Here is a 22,345-nt window from a genome sequence, read left to right on the forward strand (position 1 = left end):
CCACTTCCCAACTTCTACTCCTCTTCTAGAAATAACCGTTCTTGGACTACAGCTTCAATGTCTCGTGCCAAGACGCCGACACCCGGGTTGTGAGTCTACCTATTGCGAAGGGAAGTGAAATATTATTGTTTTGTAAAGTAAAACGTCGTACGCATAATTCAATAGAACATTGGATATTTTAGGCCCACCTAGAAGATATACTTTTTAGTTATTATATTCTAATTGGCAGCAACGTGGCAGTACATAACTTTTCCTTTACCATCTAAAAGTGGTGCTTTTAAGTTTTCGTAATTAAACTGAACTTATAAGTAAACTTTGTATTTCTAGTATTTATTACTACGACCTCAGAAGTCACCACCCCCATGTGTTATCGTCATACGGTACAATGTATTAAAGTTAACTGTAAGAGGAATAATGTACCGTATAAGTATGGTACATTTAATGCAATGTCAATCACTGTCAGGTCTCCACAATATAATACATCAAAGTGAGAGGCCAGATATGCAACTCCTCTCTACTACTCAAATACAAGCTACTTCTACAATCCTAGACGTAATCACGTTGTGCAAACTTTTTATTTCCTTAAAAAATTAGTCTCCACAATTACTTTTATATGTATACGTTATTAGCACTTTAATCACACATACAGTATATAAAGTTTGAATATTAATATCATTTAAAACTCATTCCCACTCACTGAGTGACAAGTTTTCATTACCCGAGCAGACAGGTTCATATTACAAAGTTTTAGTAGATGTTTCCCGATATACGCAGAGTTTTACATGCTATGTGGAGGATTAAATGTTTTGAGTGAAATGCATAATTAAACACATATGAAGTATAACTCGCTATAAATCATTATTTGCGAACACAAAATACTTGATATAGAATGCGAATAATGAAAAACATGACAATGATTAATTGCTCTTTCATCAAACATTATTTTTTCAATTAAGTAAATAGGAGGCGTTTTGTATGCATATTGGCACATGGTAAGAACACACAATACTGAATACACGTGATGAATGTCTTGATTAACGTAAACAAATGCTAGCCACACACATATTCCACATATTATACTTTAGAATTATTATAATATTAAACGTTTTTACTAGTTATGGATTTGCAGCACAGATTTTAAACATTCTAAAGGGAAAAAATAATATGTTAAAATATTGAGTTTAAGGATAAGTCTTTCCTAAAGAATATAGTTATAAGTTATATAATTATGTAGAAATATCATACTCTATCGCCTGTGATCATAATCATATTTATAACCCTTTTCTAGGAATTTACGATAAATAAATATAATACTTATTTACAAACTAACACTCACGAGCCCATAGGTGGCGAATTAGCATATAAATTCTGTGCATCAAATATAATTCTCGTAAGATTGAAAGTATTAAATCTCTTGGCATAAACATTCTAGATAAAATCAGCTTAGAACATTTATTGATGCAGATATCTTGTTGTACATAATATGTTTTTATATTTTTTTCTACTTGTTCTCTAAGTCGATCCAAAAACATTGTATTATTGCCTGATGAAAAATAATGCAACCTACGTAAAAGAATGATTTTCCATATAAGATATTTTTCCATCAATAAAGTGGCTTTAAAGGATGTTATAAAAAAAAACAGACATAGATTTTTAAGAAGCCGTTTATTACAAACACTTCATATGCTAGTCACGGCTGGGGATGTTATTCCTTTCGTTATGACACTCGTGGGCTTTACTGGTAATTCTTCCTCAGCATATAATGCCACTTGAAAACTGTCAGTGGCATTTCCCTGGAGTAAAATATGTTAATATCAGTAATATACCAGTTAAATGGTGTTTAAAAATCCCTCGAAATGGAAAGTTCTGATATAATGTTTCTGTTTTGCTTGTTTAATGTTTTTGAGGATGCTGATCACGAATCTCATGTTTCAAGTAAACATCATGTCTTGAATCTTAACATTGTTTTATTTTAAGAAATAAGATTTTCATTTCATTTGTGTCAAATTTATTTATTACTTTCGTTGTAATAAAGATTTATTATCATTGTTAATAAGCGTTTTTAAGTCTATAGAGCAGTGCAATAAGTGTAGATATCATAAGATATCCTTTTATTCGTATTTTTACATTTCTCTATATTATATCTCTCTTTATAAATAACAAAATTTTGTTAACCAATAGCTTAAACTATAGTAGAGCTTCTATTACGTTTTAAATTTCATGTTTCAAGAGTGCCACTCTACACAGGTTCTCTGTAACCTCATAAACCATGATTTAATATGCATATGTGACATTATATATAAAATTTTGACTAATTAAAATGATGTCACTTCGTTTTCACTTTACGTCACAAATGACTTGACAAGGAAGCGGTATCGTAAGATACAAGTGTTACCTGAGACCTACACACAAACATCTGCACATTTGGGGAGTCTGACTTCAATGGAAGGAAGTTCCAGCACAGAAACATACCCACATATTGTAATTTAAAGTTCAATAACATTTTTGAGCAATTGAAATAAAAGAAAATAAAAAAAGGTTTTTTGTGCATACCAAAATTTTTACTGTCGGCACCAGACAAAATATTGAAACGTGCTTCCAAATGCAAGAAGACATGCCTGACGAACTGTATCTATAAAACACAAAACTCTGATTCTCCAGAAAGTGTCTCAAATGCAACAGTTCTCTGGTAACAATAAGCTGCTTCTATACATGGAAGATGAAGATGACTTGGAACTTTTTGAAATAAATGCAAGTGTCACCTTTGTTATTCCTGATGCATTACTTGTTATTACCTTGAAATATTCCTAAACTTTTTATTGCCAGTAGCTAAATTGTACTCCTTAAAAATGGATATCCTGGTATAGAATTAATTGTAAAACTAGCAGGTTCAATAAGCCTATTATAAAAAAGTATTGATGTGAAATCTAATTGTTTAAGCCATTTAAAAAATGTCTTTTATGAACAACCAACTCATATGTGTATAATGTTTTTTTATTACATGAGGCCTACCCAGCAAAATCATGACGTTCTTGTAGGTGTAAAATCACTTACTTGAGGCTCTTTAACATTTTTAATTTACTGTTTTGGATTTTTCGGAATTAGGATCTTTCTGAGAATCTTCACATCACATGTTTACAGTGGTTGGTATAAAGAGTCTTGCATGACAAATCACATGAAGTGAAATTCACCATCATAGAGCAAGACGTTGTATGTGTAGGGTTGAAGCTTCATACAAAGTTTCAAGTCCAAATATCAATACGTTCTCTAGATAACGTGCGGACAGACAGACAGATATTAAGTATTTCCAGCCATTCGAGTGATTTTTAGATGTCTAGTTCAGGTGTGCTTTTTCTCAATGAAAGATCTATTATATCTAATTTTTTTGTAGTTTTTAATCTTAGTTTGAACACTGAAATTAGTTAAATACGCATAGACAATAAATACTATGTATTGAGAATAGTAATAAAATTTAATAAATATTACATTTGAATAAATGTTAGTGAACAGTATATAGTGAGACAGAGAAAAATCCACATTACTACTAAACTCATTTTGCAGAACCATTTTTAGCAGTACATTTATATTTTCATCTACCTTCAGATTTGTAGAAAAGGCATGGTCTAGAATGAATATAGTAAATTTATTACTGATATTAACATATTTTACTAAAGGAAAGACAGTGGGAAGTTTCAAGTGTCATTTATGCTGAGGAACAATTACGAGTACACCCCAAGAGTGCCATAATGACAGGACGTAACGTTGGGAAGCGTGACTAGCTCAGGAACGGCTTGTTAAACTGTTTACGGCTGATGTTTTAATAACACCTTTAACTACTTTGCTCTAGTCACTCAATCCTTTCAATACAAAAATTAAATAATATAATGTTGATATTGTGGTGTGAATAAGTATATAAAGTTATTAACAGTAACATTTATTATTTATCGCCATCATTGAATAATATTAATGATCTCTTTATTACATCTAATTCGCAATATTAGATATTTATGACTATTACTGAAATGTATTTGAGTTATATTTAAGGAGTTTATAAGTTAATCGGTAGTGAACATCGTTCTCCGATACGAATGTATGGAGCGGATGTGAAATCTCCAACGAACAACTATAGGTGGCTGACCATCTAATGGACCTAAGTATTCTTGTGTGTTTGTGTATGTGTTTGGATCACACACCTAAAATGAATATTAGTTGCTTTAAAGAGTTCCTTAATTAGGTCAGTTCTTTTGATGTAATACACAAACACAGAGGACCGTTCATCGGACGTGTTAACTTTATCAATTGGTTACTTTGATGTTACTAATAAATATCAGTTGAACTAACGGGCTTGGAGGCAATTACTCAATTGTCTTAATCACAGTGTGTTAATTCAAATAATGATGCGATATGAGTATGCGTGCGGAATGGTTTCTAGGATCTGTAAGGTAATTTAAAGTAAAAATGTAAGACAATTGTTTTTACCATGCGAAGCTAGGAATATAAGATTTTAAATTAAGGTAAGTGGAAGAAACTGCATATCTTCATTTTATTCTGTCCCGTTACTCTCTATCATGCTTCAATGGACTCCTGTACAAAACTTTTCTGGAACTCAGATTTAGACTAGGAGACTTTTCAATAGCAATTCTGAAGTCACTCATAGTGATCTGGAAAATTCCAGGTCTGCAATCAATCTTCTCCTATTGGTTTAGGGCTGACTTTCAATTTTCCTTTAATAAGAACGTCATTACGCAGCAAAACGTGAAAAATAGTGTTTGTGACATTTTATAGAGTAGATGTAGTAATTCTAAGAAAACGGCATCTCCGCAATTTTCTTTTCCTGTCATCTTCAAATAGACTTCCGAAGTATTTCCCAGTCCATTCCATACAAAATAATTTAGGATCACTCTGGAGGAGCGCTACTTCGTTTATAAAAGATGAATAAAAACTCTGTTCAGTAATTTGGTAAAAATCGGTGGTTATAAATAATAAATAGGTCGGTATCCGGTGTTGCCAGATTGGACACGGGGTAGCCAGCTTGTGCCGGGATAGCACCTATTTATTAATTTGTTGAACTTAGTGAGATTTTCTTTTCAGATATTTTTAATTGTAAATGGTAAGTCTCCATGGTAATTTTTTGAGAAAGGAATATTCTACCAGGCATTGGGTGAAAGTCAGATTAAATAAATAAAATACCAAAAATTTTACAATGTTTATATATTTGTAGGTGTAATTATGCATCATAATAAAGTATAATACATTCTTTATATAGGACAGGCATTTGGCCAAATAAGTGGATAAAAGCTTAAATTAGTGTCAATTAAAGAAAAAGTGACGTGACATGGCCAGTAATGATCCTAAAACACCTGATCAGTGACCGTTAGTAGAGCCGGACTTTATTGTTCTTCTACACCGGGTGGGAACAAGTATGGACTTGGTATGAAGTGGGTACTCTGCACTACGTATTTCTATAAAAATGATTGTTATTTTGTAAAAACTTATAAAATGTGTTTAAATGTAAAAGTATTCGTTGTAAATATATAATAAAAGAGTGATATTTGTATGTAACACAAGTTGTAAATAATGTGGGAGTGTAAGTAAAGTAATCTTAAATAAAATAACTATTATAATTAGTACGAATTAATTAGAATTTAAATAAATTTAGCTTTATAATAAACAATAAACATAACATATAATAATAATAAAAGTTAAAATGGGATGGATGAGCACAGATAGGCAGGTTGGACAAAATATAGTACATTTAAAATAAATTACTGGTTATACAGATTCCAAAGACCAAACTCAGCAAGGCTTGAGTTTAGAGACTTGGTAAGTTGAGGATTACCAAATGGGTGTTAGTTACAGAGGACCACACCCCGGCAAGGCTTTGGAGTTTAGAGTTTTAGAGACTTGGAACTTAAGTAAGGATTGTCGAATGGATGTTGGATCTATACTCAAGTCTTTTTTGAAGTTCTCGTACCATAATTGAAATTCTCCTTCCACTCATTGAAATGGAATGTAAGTTTAAGTTTTAAGGTTAATTTGGAAGTGGCAGTTTGTCTTTCAGTTGCATGTTCTGTGAAGATACATTTCATTATAATTTGGTGGGCCTACTATCGCTGGTTTACTCTGTATTTCTATACATAAAAACCAATCAATACTCGTAATAATAGCAATATAATATCTTACATAAGATTTTACAATTCTATATAGTGGGAGGGATACAACAGTATTACTGAAATAAATACGTTATTTATATGTATAAATAAATAAGTATATACAATCCTTATTCTACGCTGATATTAGAGTTCTATTCGTTTAGAATGAAAATATACGTTTAAGTGTAGCTTAAACATTATTTTACTATTTGAAATGTGTGTAGCTATTGTATTTTTTTCTACAAAGAATGACATGAACAAAATATTTTAAACCTGAAAAAATTCTCAGTTTTACAAGTTATATGTCAATGTACAGAGGGACCTTCCATTAAATAGGAACTTACCTTATATCGCGAGGAAAGGGATTTTAAAACATTACAAAAATCTGGGTGTGAATTTAATATGTGGGCCAAAGAAAGCTCATTGTTCATAGTAAGATTAGATTTTTAATGTAACCAGCACATACCCGCGACTTTGCCCGTTATTTATATGGAAAATTCCAAGTATTTCTTAAAATATATATCACAATTTCAGTAACACTTAAAACCAATTTATATCAATTTAGAGGAACTCCAAAATCGAAGGTTTCTTTGTGAAAGCACTTGTAATATGATAGGGTCCTATAATACTTTTTAAAGTGAAATTAGTCATATATTGTGCATTAGATACCCATTAACCAGTGTTCATGGTTAAGATGAGAAAACGTTCAGTAAAAGTTTGAGTAATTCTTATTTAAGGTTTGAACTTCTAGTTCCAATAAATGATACTTCCTACGCAAAATTTGACTTTACTATTTTTTCCCGAAAAACAATATAAATAGAGCTACATACAATTTTGTAATGCGGTTACATTCAAACGGTATATCTTTCTGAATTGTATGCATATAGATATTATTATTGAAAATTAAAAACTACAATCTAAAATCAGTAATACCTTTTAATTCATAATATATGAATACGTATCTGGTGGATAATATGAACTTGCTTTCTGAATTCACATTATACAACTTTAGAGACCAAGATATAATTTTTTTTAAGTGGGGCGTAACCCTGAAGGGTTTACGAAATAAGATAGGCCTATGTTCACCCTAGGGACCATACGAATGTCCATGTGAAATTTCAGTACAATCGGTTGAATAGTTTATACGTGAAAGCAAAATAGGCACTTTCGCATTTTTAATATTATTAGGATGACACATAATAGGAAAGAACAAGTACTAAATCGGGTTATTTTCATTCATATAAGACTGATGATTTTTTGTTACAAACTTATTAGACAACACGTTTTTAAACGTATAGTATTTTTCGAAATTAACTATAACAATTTCATAGTATATATTGATGTAAACAAAGTAAACATGCGTTACAAATTTAATTTTGTTCTATTTAAAGATTGGAAAACACAACCAAATAGCGTTTAATTTCTAGAAAGTAATAAATATTAGAGTAGAGTGTAGGTATTATTTACGTGAAAAATAAACAATGATTATATTTTTTATTACCTTACTTACTAATAACAGCTTGATGAAGTGCTCAACTGTGAATATTTTAATTCCAACTATAAATATTGTAATATGTTAATACATCGATTAGGGCTCACATGTTATAGTAAGTCAATTACATTTATAATATGCAGACATAAAATATACATTTATAATATGTGTTTCATACAAGCAGATGTATTCCCTGAGGAAAAAAAATAGCCTCTTTAATAAATATATAATTTTTGCATATGAAAATAAAATGAGAACAGAGCTGAGCAATGTTGGAACAGATCAGTTTAAATCCGGATGGATCCCTAAATACGCCAGATAAGCGGGTTGCTATTCCATAGAAGTAAATCAGCTTACCTATCTATATATTTCGGGAATTTAATGGCGCACGCGACCAATCATAATAATATTGTTATAGATCCCACAAATAGTGTGGTAGTTTACTGTCTATTCTCAGATATTGTGTGATAATTGTATTGCATTTAATAGTTCCGGAACAGTATTAAGTGGGCTTAAACAGATTGTATCCGGTAAAGAGCTAAATAATTCTGCAACGTGAAAGAAGATTTAACTACATTCTTGCGTAATAAATGTAACTTATATTTTGATACATTATACTGTAACCATTTATAAATTAACTGATTTAACACAAGTACACAAATAGACTGCACACACCCTGCATATATATATATATATATATATATATATATATATATATATATATATATATATATATATATATATATATATATATGGCTTCCTTGCTTGCATGTCACTACACCACCTCATAGCGCTTACTTTTTATGATTCTATTATTATGAACTAGGCATTACCGCGGCTTCACACGTATTTTTTAAAATTTTACATTACGTAGGTAACGTAATTAATTCAATATAATAGTCCCCTGTGATTTTTTTCTAACGTAATTAGGCATACGATCATGTACATATTATTTAAGTGCTCTTGGTGAAGCGGTCAGAGGTTTAGGAACTAGATACAATGTGAATGTTAAGTGTAGCTCATTTCCACATTCCGTTTAAAGGAGTGTATGAAACCTGATACTGGTATTTGAAACCTGGAATCTGGATCAACGAAATAGTTTTTTTTTTTTCAAACGAATTCGTCTCCGCATTTTTTGATCTCTTCAGACGGACGTGGAATTTTACCATCCAAGTCTGGGACAAGTGTTAGATTTCAGACGATGCACTAGGCGGAAGGTAGATGAAGATAATGCAATAATCGCACTATGTCAGAGTGACCTATCACAGGACAGAGTGACGTTAATTTCCCTTATGGAGTTCTTAGGATTTAAGTTCTTTTGTGTTCAGACGAGGGTTAAGATTGCAAAATCTTAGAATCTAAGTATTACTTTTTAATGACACTTTTTAAATGGTTTATGATGTAAGATTAGACTATATTCGTAATAATAGAGTTGTATCTATTTCATATCACATCTAGAGTAACAAAGAACTCAAATAATCCTGCATTACCTGGAATTACAGTATTATTCTGTCACGCTGTCAGAGATTTCATTTCATTCAGCTTGTTCTCTTTTGTTATGGTTATGTAAACACAACAAAAATGGAACATGAGATTTAATATCTTGAGCTTCTATACTTGGAATAGGATAAACAAACAGGTCTAAATATTATGGTGTGTGGTAAATGCATCACTGAATAAAGTAAAAATAACTACTCATCACATTTTTACTAGAATACTATAGTTCCTTGAGTACTTAATATTTATGCAGTATTCCTCTGAAGTGATATGATTGCTTAATTAAGTTTAATAACTAACAATAGTGTCGAATGTAAATGTATATTAAAAAGCTATAATGAACGTATAGTAATTTATATTGTGACGAACAGACGAAACACATGGGAGCAATGATCTTTTGAGGTAATAAATTATCATTGCAAATTTTACTTATAAGTTTAACTGTGGTAAATGCAATGTACGATCACCACTTTTAGATCTTAAATAAAAATATGCTCAAATATTGTTTAAAAATGGAATAATAATGAAATAATATGATATATGGGTGCAGAGCTAGTGGTTTCACTGTTATTTTGGTATTTTGCCTACAAAATTACTCATTTAAAACTTTACCACTGACTTCCCTTCACGTCGATGTCGTCTTACAAGCGCGCGCGGTGTCATAATCTTGGCTCGACAATGGAGTTGAAGTTGCAAAAAAGAAGAAAGAATAAAAGTAGTCCTCTAAGTAGAACCATTCTAGCACTAAAAGTGGGATTTGAAGTAAGACTCAGTTATAAAGTTCATGAGAGAAAAGATTGCTACGTGTGCTAATTAAGTTATTATTCATAATTTCAAGCGTAAATAACGAATATTCTTATAGCACAAGATTTAATTGAGTTCGAATATAAACTTATCAATTACTTTCCGGAAAATGTAATTTGTTCTAATAATAATAACAATTTGTATAATAACATCAATCTTGATAATATGCAGCAGTCTAATATTGTGGAAAATAATCCATATTATACAAGATCAGTATAACTTAGCCAACCCGAGTAGAAAGAGTCCATTACCTATAGGAGACCGGATGAGATACTTCATGTCTTAATACATTATATAGATCACCACGTAGCGATTCACGTTCCTAAACTGGATAGTACTAGTCTCTGCCTTCCGAAATTATGAACCTCTTGACCATAAAATCTCTTCCTTTTTTCCTCATTAACCCTTGAACTTAGATCATTGCTATATTATTCCATTATTATGTAATTATAATTGCCTTTGTTACTCAATAACTTTCCCGTTACTTTAAATACTCAAAGATTTTATAGTAAGTGTTTTATATATTGTTCAGCAGCCAAATAGCCCGATATAATATACCGGAAAATGGGACAGGATACTATCCTGTGGGTCTTTATAAAGCACTGATATGGTGTGGTTGATGCAAATAAAAATACGTAAAATATTAGGGAGGACCACCTTTAATTTATAAATTTCGTAAGTAGGCCTGAGATGATGATTGGACTAAATCACTACAGGTCTTGCTGTACTGGTCGCCACCTTAAGCTTTTGCCCAAAATGACAATGTTAGAGCATAAATAATTTTTGTCTCTCATAACAAGGAGGTCCGACCATTCCTGGGTCTTCCGCAGTAAACTAGACCCATCGATCAATCTTTTTACACCAATATTTCTACAGTGACGTGCAAAAATTCCTGGGACCTCATTTGATTGTAAGGCACATGTTTGATTCAAATAATTCACCTCCAATCGACTCTTGGCCTTGCTGAACATCCGTATAAAATCTCAAAAGGTGTTTAAATGATGTGCTGAATTCTAAAGAATGAGGCATGAGATTCAGTCAGATAAGAAATACGTCAAAACGTAATACTCTGTAAAAGTCTGCGACTAAAAATACGATATACAATATTTGAATACTTATATATATATAACATACATTTCCACACAAACACAAACTCAAAAATTGTTTTCTGGGACAAAAATTAAGATCCTATACATCACACAAGGCTCTTAATATCCGATACATGGGAAAAAATAAAATAAAATTTCCTAAGAAACTAATATATTTAGACGCAAATAGTTATGTATTACCAAGAAATTCATATATTTTACTCACGTATACCAAAAATTAATCTGTTCATGTAAAAGTTAAAGAACATGTAAATACAAAATCATATTATATTTAACATTTTTATCGTTTCATAAATATTTTTTATTCGAATATAAAAAATTATAATGTAAATAAGATAAGATGTAAAAAAAATAATGATTAGTGTAATTTAATTTTTACCTACATTTTAATAGCAGTGAAGTAAAACAAATAATGCACCTGAAGATAATGTTTTCATTAGAACTCAAAAAAATACAAATTTTGTTCTAATTTATAAAGTAAAATATTACAACGCAAATGCTTGAAATAGGAATTTTTAGGTATATCAGTAGGAAGAAGGAAGGTATACCATTCTCAAACAATAAATTCTCCCTCTTCAGCCTGGTAATTTTAAAACAAGCCGTCTATGTCATAACGTGTAATAACATAACAGGTATGCAGTTTTATGATGCTTTTCCTTTTATCCATAAAACAACAATAACTGTAACTCCGAAATGAGAATTGTCTATCTAAAGTATTGCACACCGCCTTGACGTGTAATAATAACACTTCTCGAACTTCTATAAATTGTACAGTTATATCCTATGTAAAGAAAATTTGCATTCGTTGCTCTATAATTCTTTGAATAAATGTGGTCCTACCCTATAACTAAACAAAAATTTGAGTATCAACAGCTATAACTTTAAATCAGATACTTCGCTTGGCATTTTTTCAAATAAATTAATTAAATACATAAGACTATGCACAGCCATTACCTTAATTAGACCCAAATAAACTAACTGTAAAGTAAAAGATGTAAAAGCAATATTTGAAAATTTCACAAAACACACACACACACACACACACACACACACACACACACACACACACACACATATATATATATATAGTTTTGTGTAGTTGTGTAGTTTTAACACAATCAGGGGAAAACTCCACCAAGGGAGTAAACACACCAGACATGAAAAGGTCCAGTTTGATTGAATGCGTTTCCGTATATTACTATTCACACAGAAGGGTTATAAATGCATGCATTTACATGTTTATGGGCCAGCCTGAACATAAAGAACTTTGTTCTCTTGAATATCTCACAGTCATGAATAATGCATCCCTCGTTTAGTTGTTATGTATTTTTAAATATTTAATCTATATAATATTACTATCGATATGAGAATAAAATTTTCAGAAATACAACCAGATGCTTTGAAATGTAAATATGACAAATTTTGCCACTGAATTTCCACATAGTCTAATTGTTATTACCTTATTTCATATTAATTATAAACTTAAACTGTTTACAGATTAATAAGATATGCCATCGAAAACATTCGCTCATAGTTTTAAATATAATTTAAAATGATAAAACGCAGTGTTTAAACACTTTCTAACAGGTTCTTCTTATTAGAGTCAGAAACTTAATTTACAAACAAACACTCCAATAATTATTTAATGTTATTTTAGTGAGGTTTTTTCGTGTTTCAATTAACACATTGTCAGACCCACATAACAGAAATGAAACGAAATAATACCAAAATACGTCATAATTATTGGAGTGCTTGTTTATAAATTAAGTAAAGGGTTTAACTTAAATTAATTACTGCTTTAAAATTCTTTATCTGATATCAGAAAAATCATTTAATATTGTCTGATAAAACAAAGTTCCACTTTTTGTCCCACAATAATTTTACTTAATGGAGACCACAACTGAATTGCATAGCCACTAAGCGAGATAACATGTACCTCTTGGTGAGATAATTAATTCATGTTTAAGCATAGCGATGTCACTGTCTGACACCATGTGGCTGTATTCACCACCTCCAGCAGCATAACATAGCTCCTAGCACTCAGAGGGTCAAATGTCAACCCCCGCTAGCTCTAATATGTTTGACGTATAGTGCTGGGGAAAATTGTTTATGTGTGTATACAGAGTTGTAACATATTATTTTTTTTAAGCATACAAAATTGAATTTAAATTAAAAATATTCATTAGTAAAATTGAAAAAATTAGAACAGACAATTTTTTTTAATATTACGAATAACGACTTGAGTTTTAGAATTATCATGAAAAGGAGCGAAATGATTATTTTACTGACGATGAGTCAGACGCTATCTGGCAGGTCCGTGCCCGCACGGATATCGCCGCTTCCCCTCCGATCACGGCGAGAGGAGAAGGCTTCCCCTACCCCCGCGAATCGCGCGAACCTATATATAATGACGGCCGATTGAAGACACAGAGAGACAGCCAGTGACCGCGACACCGCCGACGACCGCTGCTCACCACTACTTCGACCCCTTCCCCCGACCCCGCTCGCTGAACGACTACATCGCGACTCGACGCCCGCCGCCGATATCCAGCACCAGGTAAGGAACAACGACCCTGTTCCTTACTAAAGTGTTTTATCTCCGCCATCAACAATACTTCCAAATTTCTATGTGAAACAGAATTTAATATTTTATTTGTCATTTATGAAAATTAATCGATCTGAAATATATTAGTAATGTTTGATGGTTATAGATTTATTTTGATAAGATAATTGTTTGATTTTAAATATACTCTTAATAATTTATTTGATATTTAAGGGTATCATTAAATTTAAATAGAATATATTTGACTTTCTCAATTTACTGAAACTTTAATTACTTTTTCAACTTGAATTACTAAAGTTATTCTTTTCTTCAGTTTAACTTATATTTAGAATTTCAATTACTCAGATTATTTTTTTTTTGTCATTTCGACTAAATTTTAATTACTGTGTTAAAATTTTCCTTTCTAAATTTTTCAGATCTCGCATTTCTTTTCCTGGCGATCGATCTGACACCTCATCCCGAGTTTCCTTTACGAACTTTCCTACCGATTATCTCCTACCCGGAAAAAATACAACAGTCGGGACTCGCCTTAACCACTGCTTTCTTTCCAGCGATTGTACTGGCACCCTATACCCTCGACTTCCTTTTACAAATACTTTCTTCCCACCGACCCCTTCCTTTATAAACTAAATCTTATGTTCAATCGTTGTAAATTTTTATATTAGGTATAAAGTTCTCTCGACCATTATTCTGTTGTCTGGCTATTATCACATTTCTTGGCGAATCTCTAATCTACTCGGAAATATTTTTCTTTCTTATTGAAATTCAATCTAACTTTCATTTTATTAATTATTTATATTTTTGTAAGTGATTATCTTTATTTTTCTCCTTTATCTATTTCGGGACTCGCAACCCTTTCTTTTTATTTTTGCGAACGTCCTGACACCCTCACCCCGATAACCTCCTTCAAAATATTTATTTAACGATATTTTAGTTTATTTTTTCTGGTGAACTGTGCAGATAGGGTGAGTGCTCAATTTTTTTCTTTGATATTCCTAGAGCCTTGATATTTATAGTAATTTAGTTTAGTAGCCTTATTGCATGGTGTGTTATAAGTGATTATTTTGTTTTTATTTTTTCAAAATTATATGCCTGAGAAAGTAAACTGGATTTTTTATTTTGGAGCTATACACTTGCCTACAGAATAAATACAGCTTAGTATATTTTTATATTATAAATTCATCTAGCTTTTGCATCCCGTAGAAATATTTTTTGTTAATGGTTAGTGCTTGCTTTATGTATATAGTAGTTGCACTGTGATATTGGTGCATGGCTAATCTTTAATTTATAAGATTGTATATTTGCTATTGGTGTTATTTGAATATTGCTATTGTTTGCCATTGCTATTCATATTTTGCTTTGATTTTGTATTTTGATTCTACTAACCATCATTATTTAACCGATTAATTATTCCAACCCCGGGCTCTTACAATAATTACTGTATACGACTCCCCGACCAAGTTATCAGTGGAGACTACTCAGCTTACTTGTAATTCCTCACTGACCGACGTATTAATAAACAATACAGTTGTTTTCGAAAATCGAACTCGCTTGAACAATAACTTTCCTAGAACAAGAAATTTTTATTTTGCAGAGCAAGATTATTTTTTATTTTTTTACGTCTTCAAAATTTTATTGGAGTTGACGTGATGAAGTAAGCCCAACGTTATTTTGGAAGTATCAATTTCTTCCGCAGGGCCCTCTGATTCGACTCCTAACAATAAATAATAGTTATATGAAATTCTCGAACCCTGGAATTTTCTAACCCAGCTCGACTGGCTATCTGGCAAGTTGCGAATATTTTCGCTTGCCCCGAAAATAACATCGCAAAGTGGCGCCCGAACAGGGACTGTAATATACGTTAATTTACGAACTTTACTATTTACTTTACACTTTTTTGTGAATATACTTTACAATTTACGACTAAAAATTGTTAAAGTTTTTACAACAACTTTTTGTTTAAGAAAATTTGATACGTACAATAATGATGTACTTACTAAACCTCTTTCTCCGCCCTTATCAAATTTTATTCTTCATGTATGTAAACGGAAAATGATGGACAAGGGGACACAAACAAACGAAAAACAACCACAACCACTACGACTTTCAACTCGTATTACGACACCACAGGCTTCTGGTGGTACAGTGCCAAAAATGAGTCCTCCTACAGTCGTAACATCAGTCGCACCGATTACTACCACTACTACTGCTACTATTACCGCCACCACTACTACTAGTACAACTGCTACTACAATGGGGCCTACCGATCCCTCCTACAACCATTCCCAATCCCCAAATTATGCTTCCTTCCCCTTCGGAGAATGATCCTCGTGTGGGCTGGATTTGTAAACTACAAAAGAACGACCTTCAGGAAGAGTTGAGAAAATTTAATCTGAATCCGGATGGTAATGTGGCTGAACTACGAAAGCGACTTGTAACTTTTCTTAGGTCTGGAAAAACACCTCCTGAACCTCTTCCACTAAGAACAGAATTATTGTCATACGGACAAAACCTCGCGACCAATGTAGTTTCCTCAGCATTAGGACCGATTAGTGCCTCTCATATTGATGGTCATATACAACATGAGGAAGTTAGCATTCGAGAAATGTTAAACCTCCCTCCTACAGCTAGTTTTAGACTAGTACAGGAACGATTAGCCCTTATAATGCACGAAAAATCTGTAAATTCCATAGCCCAAACAAACACACCAGACATAACAACACCTCACCCGTTGAGAATGCCGACAGCAAGATCCCTCACAGGTGATGAGCCTTGTGACCCGAATTTTGGATTGTACAGTGGCGTTAACACGGCAAGCAGGCCTACATCTGAACTTAGACATCCGGATATCTCTCATATCTGCAATCAAGTTCGGAAATGGAATTTGAGATTCGATGGGGATGGAGACCCAGTCTCTTTCATTGAGCGTCTCAATGAACTTGCCGAATCTTATGAAATACCTCCCGATCGGCTACTAAAAGCACTACCGGAACTTTTTAAGGGAAACGCTCTTTTCTGGTACCGAAATAATAAGTCATTTTGGACAAACTATGACGACTTTGTAATCAGCTTCGAAGAGCAGTATCTTCCTCCAGATTACCGACGTAACTTGGATGAGGAAATAACTCGAAGAACTCAGGGCGAGAGTGAGCCAATGCGAAAATTTATTGTAGCCCTTACAACTCTAATTCGACGACGTGGTGGCTTCTCTGTAAACCAAACACTAAACCGATTATATTCAAACATGAGACCTGAATACAAATTGACGATCAGAAGGGAAAGTTTTCACTCGATTAGTGAATTAATTCATCTTGCCGAAGGTTATGAAAGTTATTTGCGAGAGAAGAATAGTTACCGACCTCCTCCAAATCCGGCTCAATCCATGGTACCTGAGACAGCATACGACACAAAACGTAGAGTTTTTAAGTCATACCCAGTACAGATGATAGATAAGCCAGAACTGTATCACGATAAACCCAAATCTTTTACCGATAAACGAAGGTTCGAGCCCACTACAACTGTCTCGACTAACACTACTCAGCCAAGGCATCTTACTACAGATACAACGACTACCATTCCTATTTGTTGGAATTGCGAAACTAAAGGGCATAAATATTACCAGTGTCCTCTCCCTAAAACCATTCGCTGTTTTAACTGTAAGAAAGTAGGAGTTCGAAACCGTCCAGTGTCCTTGCAGGCAGGGAAACATTTCCGGAGCCCGGAGCGTCAGAGGTGTCCCGGGACTCTGGGGCAACAAATCACCTCAATCGAATGGCCCAAGTGGCTCAACCAAATAAAAGAATTTAACAAAAGCAGCTGTGCAGAAGTTAAATCGAACGATCCTAGACCATTTGTATCCATTAAGATTCAAGAAACTACCTTTTGTGCACTGCTTGATACGGGATCGATGGTGACTATTATAGGGGAAAGAGTAGCTCATCATCTATTACAGTTAGGCGTTAGGCCTAAGAACGTAAATGTTAATGTTAATATGGCCGATAGCACAAATAGCCAGATATCTCAGGCCTTCGAATTTAAACTGCGAGATAGCCGATATTAGAACTAAGGTACGCGCCCTGTTTCTACCAGGCTTAACTACGCCGATGATTTTGGGTATGGACGTTATAACGCCTTTAAAACTGATCGATATCACTCCTCATGAAAGTACTGCAGAAACAGTGACTAGATGCGATAATTCAAGAACTATTCATACTGATGCCGTTATGACACTAACAGAAGTAGAAAGTAAAAAACTGAAAGAATTCCTTGATTATCAGTTGAATTTGTTCGATGGTTTTATTGGTCGCACGACATTAGTGGAACATAAAATTCGCCTTAAAACTGATACACCCATTAAACAGAGGTATTATTATCGCAACCCGGCAATGCAGGCGATCATTGACAAAGAAGTTGACAAGATGCTGGAGTCAGGCATCATTGAACCATCATCTAGTCCTTGGAGCTCTCCACTAGTGCTGGTTAAGAAATCGAATGGAAAAGTAAGGTGTTGCATCGACTTAAGGCGAGTTAATGCGGTCAGTGAGAAGGATGCATATCCCCTTCCCCAAATAAGTGCGATACTCGACAAACTGAGAAATGCTTGCTATATATCCACGATCGACCTAAAGGATGGCTATTGGCAGGTACCTCTCGAAGTTAACAGTAGACCAATTACGGCTTTCACCGTTCCCGGCAGAGGGTTATTCCAATTCAAGGTCATGCCATTTGGCTTACACTCTGCTCCGGCTACCTTTCAGAGATTGCTAGACCAAGTGATAGGACCTGAGTTTGAGCCCTACGCTTTTGCATATTTAGACGATTTGGTGCTGGTATCCCGAACTTTCGAAGAACATTTGAAACTTCTCAAAGAAGTGTTCGAACGCCTTAGAAATGCAGGATTATTACCAAATATGGAAAAATGTAACTTTTGTAAAAAGGAGTTGAAATACCTTGGCCACGTAATAAACGAGAAAGGAATCCAGACGGATCCAGAAAAGGTTAAATCAATTGTAGATTTTCCAGCACCTAAAACTGTAAAACAAGTACGGAGTTTCTTGGGACTTGCGTCTTGGTACAGACGATTTATCGAAAATTTTGCAAACATATCTATGCCATTGACGAAACTCTTAAGAAAGGGGAATAGATGGGAATGGACGGATTCTCAAGAACGAGCATTCAATTCCCTTAAAGCAAAACTTTCTACCGCACCGGTCTTAGCCTGCCCTGACTTCAAGGAAACTTTTACGGTCCACGTGGATGCCTCCAATGAAGGTTTTAGGGGCTTCGCTTACTCAAACTATTGGCAAGCGGGAGAAAGTTATTGCATATGCGAGTCGACTTTTACACGAGAATGAAAAGAAATTTTCCGTAACCGAGAAAGAATGCCTAGCTCTGGTATGGGCCGTTCAAAAATTTCGTCCGTACCTCGAAGGGTACAAGTTTATTGCGATAACTGACCATCAAGCTTTAAAGTGGTTGATGAGTTTGGAGAAACCATCTGGAAGACTTGCTCGCTGGATGCTGGAACTACAGCAACATGACTTCGAAGTCCAATACCGCAAGGGAGTCCTGAACCGAGTAGCAGACGCACTCTCCCGGTATCCGATCGACACGTCAAGCTGTGATCCTGTAGTCGGTTCAACCGTTGGTTGTAGCACCGCCAACGACAGTTCGAATAACTCTCGGAGGCAACTATCGCTCAAAACCAAGGAACCAAGGCTAGAAACAGCTTCAGGCGAAGTTATGCCCGACTGGCACTCGAAAATGCTTCGGAAGGTATCTGCAAGTCCGAATAAATATGCAGATTACACCATTCGAGGAAATAAACTATACCGAAAAATCGATAAATCATCTACCGACCTAAAAACAAATTGGAAACTTTGCGTACCAGATTCTCTAAAATCCGATGTACTGAGAGAAAATCATGACAGCACAACAGCTGGCCATTTAGGTGTAAACAAAACGATCCATAAAATCAGCGCCAGATACTTTTGGCCTGGATGGAGAAACGATATTCGAAAATACGTAAAAAATTGCGACACTTGCCAGAGATACAAGGTGGAACAATGTAAACCGGTGGGGAAAATGCATTTCAGACGCCCCCAAGGACCTTGGTTCACAGTAACCAGCGATCTGATGGGACCTTTACCTCGATCTCGTAAAGGAAACAGATTTATCCTGGTGTTCCAAGATACCTTTACCAAATGGGTAGAAATTGTAGCATTACCATCAGCAACTGCTAAGAAGGTGGCAGAAAAGTTCGAAGACCTTATATTGATGCGATATGGTGCTCCAGAAGTAGTACTGACAGATAACGGAACGCAATACCTCTCGAAAATCTTCCAAAAACTTACAAGTGATTGGGGAATAATTCACAAAACAACCGCACCTTATAGTCCGCAGAGTAATCCAACAGAGCGAACGAACCGCGTATTAAAAACTATGATTTCTCAGTTTGTGCGAAATGATCATCGTAGTTGGGATCAACATTTAAATGAATTTAGATTTGCGTTGAATACATGTTGTAGCGAGTCAACAAAATTTACCCCGGCCATGCTCAATTTTGGTAGAGAACTTAAAACTCCAAACTGTATCTACGGCCAAGTATTCGAGAATACCACTCAAGGTGCGGTTAAACCTAGCGAAATCGATATACATGAAACTCGAATAAACTTCATGCTAAAATTAAGGGAAAAATGTAAGCTAAACATGGAAAAAGCACACACTCGCCAAGCTCATTACTATAATCTCAGAAGAAGAGATAACAGTTTTGTAATAGGCCAACAAGTTTTGAGGCGCAGCCATACACTTTCCTCAGCGGCTGAGAATATAGCAGGAAAATTGGCACCAAGGTTTGAAGGACCATACATCCTATATAGAAAAATAGGATGGAATATATTCGAACTTCGAGATCTCCAAGGAAAAGACGTAGGCCGAGCCCATACGAAGGATCTAAAGACATACTCTTCCTTGGAGGCACACTAGATCCCTTTGTTGCCCTGTAGTGTGCCCATAGTTTCCTTTCTACTAATCTATATTATTGTATGATTTCTTGGTTTCCCGATGTGTTTATTTTTTTTGGTGCCAAGAATTACTATAGTACTCCTACAACAAATCACCTTTCTATCCCAAATTATTCCTTGTAAGACTGCCACTCCCCTGTACCCGGCGTGTCTAATATCCTTCCCTTAGAGATTTTATATTTTCGAGTTCGATTTTTGTTTATTTTTATTTGTAAAGCGATATTTGATTTTGTTTTATAGTAATTATATGTATTGTGAAAGACTGTGCCCGTAATGAATTTTAGTGTAAATTTTAGTTTTGTTAAATAATTTTTTTGTTTATGCAGATAGCAATTTGTTTTTAGTTGTATTTTCTTACCAGAATATGATATCATTTTATTTTATTTGTTGATTAAAACATTAATTTCGTACGAAAAGAGTCTTTAGTTTGTTTCATTTCATTTCAGAAACTTTCAAAACGGATACAAGAGGAGATTAAACTACGGTAACCTTTTTTGTTTATCTATATACAAATACCACATTTAACTTTTTTTCTTCTTTTTTTGTTTCCCGAAGTACAGATGGGGTGTAACATGTTATTTTTTTAGCATACAAAATTGAATTTAAATTAAAAATATTCATTAGTAAAATTGAAAAAATTAGAACAGACAATTTTTTTTAATATTACGAATAACGACTTGAGTTTTAGAATTATCATGAAAAGGAGCGAAATGATTATTTTACTGACGATGAGTCAGACGCTATCTGGCAGGTCCGTGCCCGCACGGATATCGCCGCTTCCCCTCCGATCACGGCGAGAGGAGAAGGCTTCCCCTACCCCCGCGATCGCGCGAACCTATATATAATGACGGCCGATTGAAGACACAGAGAGACAGCCAGTGACCGCGACACCGCCGACGCCCGCTCGCTGAACGACTACATCGCGACTCGACGCCCGCCGCCGATATCCAGCACCAGGTAAGGAACAACGACCCTGTTCCTTACTAAAGTGTTTTATCTCCGCCATCAACAATACTTCCAAATTTCTATGTGAAACAGAATTTAATATTTTATTTGTCAAATATGAAAATTAATCGATCTGAAATATATTAGTAATGTTTGATGGTTATAGATTTATTTTGATAAGATAATTGTTTGATTTTAAATATACTCTTAATAATTTATTTGATATTTAAGGGTATCATTAAATTTAAATAGAATATATTTGACTTTCTCAATTTACTGAAACTTTAATTACTTTTTCAACTTGAATTACTAAAGTTATTCTTTTCTTCAGTTTAACTTATATTTAGAATTTCAATTACTCAGATTATTTTTTTTTGTCATTTCGACTAAATTTTAATTACTGTGTTAAAATTTTCCTTTCTAAATTTTTCAGATCTCGCATTTCTTTTCCTGGCGATCGATCTGACACCTCATCCCGAGTTTCCTTTACGAACTTTCCTACCGATTATCTCCTACCCGGAAAAAATACAACAGTCGGGACTCGCCTTAACCACTGCTTTCTTTCCAGCGATTGTACTGGCACCCTATACCCTCGACTTCCTTTTACAAATACTTTCTTCCCACCGACCCCTTCCTTATAAACTAAATCTTATGTTCAATCGTTGTAAATTTTTATATTAGGTATAAAGTTCTCTCGACCATTATTCTGTTGTCTGGCTATTATCACATTTCTTGGCGAATCTCTAATCTACTCGGAAATA

The sequence above is a fragment of the Homalodisca vitripennis genome, unplaced genomic scaffold (assembly GCF_021130785.1).
Source record: "Homalodisca vitripennis isolate AUS2020 unplaced genomic scaffold, UT_GWSS_2.1 ScUCBcl_1342;HRSCAF=4835, whole genome shotgun sequence".
Classification (NCBI taxonomy): Eukaryota; Metazoa; Arthropoda; class Insecta; order Hemiptera; family Cicadellidae; genus Homalodisca; species Homalodisca vitripennis.